This window comes from Pinus tabuliformis, chromosome J (assembly GCF_031772625.1).
Source record: "Pinus tabuliformis cultivar Carrire ecotype Pingquan chromosome J, CPIR1, whole genome shotgun sequence".
Classification (NCBI taxonomy): domain Eukaryota; kingdom Viridiplantae; phylum Streptophyta; class Pinopsida; order Pinales; family Pinaceae; genus Pinus; species Pinus tabuliformis.
In genome coordinates, this window is record NC_142295.1 from 156,611,030 (window position 1) to 156,617,029 (window position 6,000).

Here is a 6,000-nt window from a genome sequence, read left to right on the forward strand (position 1 = left end):
TATAAATTCCTTGTCAACTGAGCACAATTGTTTTAATTGCTAGAAAAAGATAAAGGAATGTTTGGCATGATACTAACATGGTAGGAAAATATGTGGACAAAGTTTTTGTCATGCAGGTGATACCATGGGAATGGTATGATGGGTTGTAGCACAGATGGTACTATGTACAACAGTACATACAGTACCCGTATGACTACATATGTTACATGTTTGAAATATGATATGTATATCGGTGTGTATAATACACATTGTGTGTAGGTATGCATGAAGACATTGGGTAGATGTCTCGCAGGACAACTGACTTGGTAGTTGCACATAAGTGGTTCAAGGATAAGTAACCATGGTTAAGTTTGGCATACATACGATTACAAAGAATATATATGATGAACATATATGATGAATATATATATTGTTATGTGAACTAATATATTATGAAATTGCAGGCATATTGATGTGGAAAATATGCTAACAGATGTGTTGTATGCAGAGAAACTGCAAGAAGCAGGTGTTCAACAAAGAACACAAAGGCTTGGGAGAATGCCAGAAGCGAACATGCATTCTTCAGATAAAATGAAAAATGAGAAATAGGCTAGCTTCTATGGATGACATCTAATGACAATCATGGCATAGATAACTGGAACCATTATTTTACATGATTAAATGCATTATTACCTTGGAGTCTGCTTAATCACATATATACTGCCCAATTGTCGTAGTAAGGATAATGAAGATCTCATTTAACATACATGTACAATTATCATTGTGCAATTCCTATGGTGAAATGCATCAGTTCCACAGTGGATATCAATCATTCCATGCATATACCAATTTATCTCTTAGAATTCATTAACTTAAATAATCTCTAATTGTCACGTGTAAGTTCTTCATTTCAACTACCAATGATAAAGTTTAGATTTGAAGTATCCACCTTAATATCAGATGGTCACATAATTAATTAGTACCAACACCTTTACTACGCACAAGGTCATATGTTGAATCGATCATAAGTAAGCTAACTTCTAAAAACATAACATAGATAAGTAAACTTATGCATGGTTACTTCAAGTAACTTATTAGTTCTTCTCATGCTTACAACTTAACCCCACATATACACATATGAACTATCAATTCTCACATTCATATGTAAAATAAATCACTTGGAGGGTGGAGCGTCAAGAGAGACGAGATTCTTGCTAAATCCCATTGAGGAATGGGATAGAGATGAATATTTCATGATAAAGATTCTAGATGTGATTCTAGATAAGCTTGGATGGATTGCAGATCCATCAGATGGATGGGAGATAAAGATCCATTAGACATAAAAGCTTTGCGGGAGATAAAGGCAAGACTTTATGAGGAAAATCCTCATGGGAGATAAAGACAAGATTTTCTGAAAAATACCTAGGCAAATGGAAAAATCTATAAAAGCGGGATGCTGCGAATGAAAACTGAATCATGAAAGATGGTATTAAATACCCAGTGCATTGATCAATTGAGGACAGTTGATCCTTTCCAAGAACCTCGACTCGGTGGGAATCAAAGGTGATTCATGGTTGGGTGGTGGTGCTCCGCTCTCCAAGTGAGGTTTTAGTTGGTGTCATATGCGTGAAATGTTTTGTATGACGATTCTTACTCTCTCTCTCTGTGTTATAGTTCCAGTTTGTTTATGAGAATATTTTCTTAAGTCTCTGTTATAGTTCCAGTTTGGTTATGAGAAGAGTTCATAAGTTTCTTCGCCATGAGAATGTTTGAGTGAATTACATATGCTTATCTATTAATAGATTTAATGGTGTTTCCCTCTAATATAATGAAATTCAATTACATGGTATGTGTTTATGTTAATCCTTACTTGTTATGAGGTTAAATAATTTAGCTCAGATATACTGATGGTTGAATTTATCTCTATTATGGGAATGACAAATTTTCTTATGCATGTTGCATTCCAGTGTGAAGTTAACTGTAGAAGCATATTCAGTGGGTAACAGTTCTAGTACCCATTCATGGTAGAATTTGCATGTGACAGTTATTCATAAATAGATTACTCGTGTTAATGTTTTTCTTATGAGAAGGATTGCAATTTTATACATGTGACCCCTTTTACATTTAAGAGCAGAGTTAATGGCAGCTTAAGAGTGGAAGCATGGATTGTACTGTATGTTGCTCCCTATCTTGCAAATGGTTGTAATGCTTTCAGTTTATTGTTTTAATTGTATGGGTGTTAATTGTGTAGGAGAATGATATCTTTGCATGATGAATGATTTTGATTCTAAGTTTGTAATTATAGAGGCGAAGGTACCGTTTATCTAATCTATGCATTGTGATGAAGTACACCTAATGAGGGTTCCAGTTTCTTACTCATATTGTGTCAGTTATGTGTTAGCCAATGTATTCTTATTCTAGAAAATATAACTACCATAAGCCATACCGACAGGAAGGTGACGACTTTTACTTTGAGATTAGGAGAAAGATGTGATAAGCCACAAGATTTTGGGCTAAAAAAAGGGACTGTTGTTTCCTTCTTAATTACTGCTTTATGGGCTGTTTTACCACCATTTTGGGGATAAAGGAAGATCCGTAGCGTGGTTGTTTCCTTCATCAAATGTGAATGCTAAATTAGCCAATTAGAAGGAGGGTTGCCTATAAAAGTTAGTAGTATAGACAATAGATAATATTGAATAGGATTGAGTTGATGACATAGACAAAAATTCACTAGGGTGTGGTGAGATCATGAGATCTGAACGGGTCTGGATGGTTACAAGATTTGAGTGACGAAGGTAGGATCTCTGTTAATAAACGATGGCTCCACGTAAGGTAAGAAACTTCTACGTATATTCAAAATTGCTTTGAACAAACTCATTGATAAATTGCGTATAGAGTTGTTGAGCCACTGTTATCCCTTGCCTCCGCATCTGCACCCCTTTGCTCCAGCCATTATTTGTTTTATGAAACATATCTATAGTATTTAACCACAATGTTTTGACCGTTGGAACTGATTTGATACATGCAACGGAGTGCTCCCATCACCATGTCGTGAGTTATTTTGGGAAATTTGCATCATCATCTTAGACATAAATCTTGGCAAAATGGTTTCTGTACGGGTTGTATATTTTCCAAACAGCCGGCACTAGCCCACAAAAAGGCCCGTTCAGATTACATATGCTTCTGTCTAGAAGATTGAGAATGTTAAGTCTCCAATGGAATTGGAGAGGGGAAAGAGGTAACTGAATAGAGGAGTATCTGCATGTTTTACAACCGTCTGTGGCACTACTTTAAATTATTATGTATTATATACCATTTGAATTATCATATGTAGTATATATAATTATGTCCAAGATGGTGTAAAGGTATTGGCTAATAGAACAACACAACAAATACAATAGTACCGTGAAAATACATAGGAGTAAAAGTTGTGTAAACCGGTTAAAAATATGACCAATTACTAAGACACCATTCTATTGATTATTTAAAACCATTCATTCTCTTTGATTATATACGAAGCTACGATAATCATGCATTAATTATTGCAGTAATATTGGAATTAATGACCTTGAAATGATGTTGAGATCCCTATAGTTTGGAATCGCATGGATGGTTTGATTCGATGTGACATAACACGTTGTTGTTATGGGTGATCTATGACTGATATGCCACACTCGCATTTGGTTTACTTCCTCTGCTTGCAAACATTCCACCATTCCGGCATTGCAACATGTTCTCGTTGCTTACACAGGTGTTATTTTTGAATATTGGTGGAGGGCACCCTTTTTTTCTGTTAGCCTAAAACCATGTACACATTAAACTTATAAATATTTACCAGGGATTAAAAAAAACTGCTTTATAAGCAAGCATTAAAGTTAACACTAGATCATACAGATTTTAATAAGTTCAGTTATCTGTGATAAAAAAAATAAAAATAAAAAGAAGAAGAATTCCTCGTTCTCTGTGTTGTTCTATAAATTTCTTATTATGTTGTGACAACATTATGATCACAATTTTATTAATTATACGATTGTATAACTATTGTTGAACATCCTTGTGATTTTTTAATTGTATATCGCAGTTGTTGAGGTACGTGCAACATAAATTGAAGCTTTATGGCAAACTTAGAAAACCTACATGGAAAAAAAAAATAGTTTGCATGAGATTATGATAATAACTGCTCATTTGGAATTGCATAGAAGAGTTAAACCCTATATATAATGATTTCCGTTATATGAGGGGAAGATTTTTTTTTTCTTCTTCTATTTTCTAGTAATTCTAGTTTATTGTGTTGGGTTTATTTTTTCATGAAATTCTCCAAATTAGTCTTGAGCATGTGGAGATTATTGTTTCAGAAGTGAAGGCAAAACACCTATATATGTATGATAACAACTAGATGTACAAAAAAGAAAAAACTTGAGTAAAATTGATATTATGTTTTAAAGGAATAATGAGGAGGAATTAGAAAGGTTCTTGTTAAACCTCTAACACAAATTCTACCCAAAACATGACATCCATAAGAGGTACCGGTTGATGAGACGTGTGGAAAACTATTGGAAAGAAATAAAATTGATTATTCCAATAGGTAAAAACTTAAATAGGGATTAGTGAATAAGGACAAATCATGAATGGTACAATTATTGTAGAGATGCATGGTTAAATAAAATCCTTACTACTTGAAAGTAGGATTATGTAATAGCGAAAGTCCATGGTTGTATCATTATGTTATGATGTATATACCCATGCATTGTCATGAATTGTTTTGTATGTGGTACCATAGTCTGGCTGAGTAGTCATTCAGATACACATGTTTTGAAGAGAATCATGCTTAATATCCATGCATAGCAATAATTCATATGAATCTTCCATGCAAGCACTTCTTGATGAATTCTTGTATTGGTCCTGAATTCGTTAATCAACCTTATGGTCTCTTACATGTTGAAAGAGAGTGGAAGTCATGACACAACAACCATGAAGCTGATTAGGCACCCCAATGTCTATTAAGGGGGAGTATGTTCTGTAGAAGGAAAGAATGTGGTGGACCTAATGATTTTATCAGTAATGTAGTGTAAAGTTATTGTTGTGGTTTGTTGCTTGGATATTGGCCATAGTTGTGTTGTGCAAGGATTGATGGTTGGTAGAATCAATAGTAATGCTGCTAAATTTGGGGTAAGATCAATAACAAGTAATGCATATGGAAGGAAAATATGATTACTTACGTAGCACACTTACATATGTTGCCTTCATCACACTTTCTCATAAAATTAGACCATGATAAACCAGAAAATAAATTACCATGCCTATTAGAGAATAGGTAATAATTAATTCTGGTCAAAGAAAACAAATTATGAATGGTATAATTATCCCACCTAAATAAGAAAGAAAAAGTTAAACCTTCATAAGGTAACAGGTTCTTACGTAAAAATCCAAAGGGAAATTATATACCTCATGACAGTTTGGGTGGGAAATAAGAGGGTTCTACCTTAAGTATTATACCATAGTAAAGGGTTCCATGAAATACTGTTGAGATTATGAGGATATGCTATAGTATAAGGTTGTGTAATTGTACAAATTGTCTTTCAATTTAGTCCTTGAATTATGCATCTATACACAATACATTTAGAATGTGATTTGTGCTTTGGTTGGAAGAATGTGTGATTAAGGGATCCTAACTTAAATAGGTTTTTATATACCATGGCATATGCATCTTTCATTGGATATGCATAGTGAGACTTATAAGTATCCTTGAGTATAATAATACAAAAAAAAAAAACATGGTAATCAATAAGAAGCACAAATTGTATGTTATGGATCACTGGGTCAATTAAATGGTATCCAACAATCTATTTAAATAGACTAATGCCATACCAATTGAAATACATACTTATAACACTTGTTGATACCCTCAGGATGCGTATTGGCCCGTAGGACACAAGGTTTCTCTCCACGAGAAGGCAGTTTGTGTGCATACAACAGAGGAGTCGTGCCAGTGTTGCTCTCCTTAGAACATATATGGTGGTT